Here is a 2,498-nt window from a genome sequence, read left to right on the forward strand (position 1 = left end):
AAGTTCTCTTGTCAGACTCGTACCAGTCATGGGAATGAACGTTCACTTGAGTGAAGTCTCAATGTACTTACAGCCCCAAACAAGTTTACTGTAATTACTTTTCTGGTCTCCTTTCGTAAGCCTTGATTGTGTGTGTGTGTGTGTGTGTGTGTGTGTGTGTGTGTGTGTGTGTGTGTGTGTGTGTGTGTGTGTGTGGCTGTAATGGCTGGTGTTGACTCTTTTACCCCCGATAAGGAGTGTGAGCTATCACCCCACAGGGGACACATGGGGAAGAGAACACCTCTCTGTCCACACACACACACACACACACACACACTCATTAGGCCCAAAATATCTGCATCTCGCCCCCTCTTGCGTGGGTGAGCTCACACCTCTGTCAACAAGTGAGTTCCACAACATGTTATTGAGCTCTCAAACACAGGCTCTGGGACCAGCTACACCAAGTCAAGTCAAGTCAAGTTCTGTGTATTTTTCATTACATTGAATACACAATGCAATGACATGCCTTGGGAAGAGCAGCTCCTCAACATCAACAACAAAAACAACAACACTAGAATGTCATAAAGATTATAAGCTAATAAAAACAATAATAATAATTATAATAATAATTATATGGATAAATCTAACAGCAGGGCTCATTATTAGCAGCAGTGCAATGTCAACGGTGAGTGGGGGGGGGGGGGGGGCAATTCAACAGTCTAACGGCCGGGGTGGGGGGGGCAATTCAACAGTCTAACGGCCGGGGTGGGGGGGGCAATTCAACAGTCTAACGGCCGGGGTGGGGGGGGCAATTCAACAGTCTAACGGCCGGGGTGGGGGGGGCAATTCAACAGTCTAACGGCCGGGGTGGGGGGGGCAATTCAACAGTCTAACAGCCTGGGGTGGGGGGGGCAATTCAACAGTCTAACAGCCTGGGGGGATAAAAGCTATTTTTCCAAACCTGTTGGGCGGAAGCAGAGAGAACAGGCCGTGGAACTGGGATGCCTGGTTGTCCTTGATGATCCTGGCCTGGCCTTCCTCTTACTTCTCTCAGAGGAGATGGTGTGGAGGGCGGGGAGCTCACGGTGATGGACTGGGCCGTTTTCACCACCCTCCGTAGGGCCTTACGGTCGAGGGCGGTGCAGCTGCCGTGCCAGGCGGTGATGCAGCCGGACAGGATGCGCTCAATGGTGCACCTTTAAAAGTTTGTGAGGATCTGGGCGGGCACACAGCGAATTTCCTCAGCCGTCTGAGGAAAACCAGACGCTGACGTGGCGACTTGATCACTGTGTGGGTGTGAAGTCACCATGTAAGGTCCTCTGTGATGTGGACACACTGAGGAACTTGGAGCCAGAGGATATCGGGAATTATTTCCAACAATAACAATACAGACACCGAAATGAACTGCCATCTGTCTCGGTACACTGCAATCTGATAGCTTAATAACATGACTTTAATTAATGTGCTGTGATGTCACCGTTACTGTAGTTACATAATATACAGTATCATGCTTTGAATGTGAATCAGGGCATTGTTTGATGGTGTGTGTGTGTGTGTGCGTGTGTGCATGTGAGTGAGTGAGTGAGAGTGTGTACTGTGAATAGAGTATACAGTGCCTTTCGGAAAGTATTCAGACCCCCTTCACTTTTTTCACATTTTGTTGTGTTATAGACTCAATTTAAAATGGATTAATTAAAATAATTTGCCATCAATCCACACACAATACCCCAGAATAACAAAAATACTTATGTACATGAGGTATTTCTGTATTTCAATTTTAATACATTTAAATTTGAAATTTCAAAAAACATGTTTTCGCTTTGTCATTCTGGGGTATTGTGTGTGGATTGAAAATTGAAGTTAATCCATTTTAACTTGAGTCTATAACACAACAAAAACTGGAAAAAGTGAAGGGGTCTGAATACTTTCCGAAGGCGCTGTATATTGTGAATGTGTGTGGGCATGGTAAATAGAGGATGAATTGTGAATGTGTGTGTTCACAGTGAATAACAGTGTGTGGTCCTTTCGTCTCTTGGTAATCTATCTGTGTGAGAGGCCTTGACACTGAGCGCTGGACCTATATTTAAAACCCCTGGAGGTGGGACAGACAGGCCCAGAGGGGAATGATATGATGCAGGGAAGAGTTGCTCATCTTTCCGTTACTGCTGGCTGGCTGGCTGGTTGGCTGGCTGGCAGGCTGAGTGGCTGGCTGGCTGGCTGGCTGGCTGGCTGGCTGGCTGGCTGGCTGGCTGGCTGGCTGGCTGGCTGGCTGTTTGTCTGGCTGGCTAGCCGGCAGACTGGTTGGTTGGCTGTCCCTCTGGCACCTTCTGGCCTGGCCCAGGCAGTAACACAGTAGTACTTTATCTCTTTTGACAAGCGGCTATCGCTAGGCTATCGCTAGGCTATTGCTAGGCCTCCTCATTCATCTTCCCCATCATCAGGCTTTGGTTTATTCTCCTCTTCCTGCTGCTCCTCATTTGTCTTGTCTGGATGTCGTGAACACATAGGCATGCATTCAA

This window comes from Argentina silus (assembly GCF_951799395.1).
Source record: "Argentina silus genome assembly, chromosome: 20".
NCBI classification, from domain to species: Eukaryota; Metazoa; Chordata; class Actinopteri; order Argentiniformes; family Argentinidae; genus Argentina; species Argentina silus.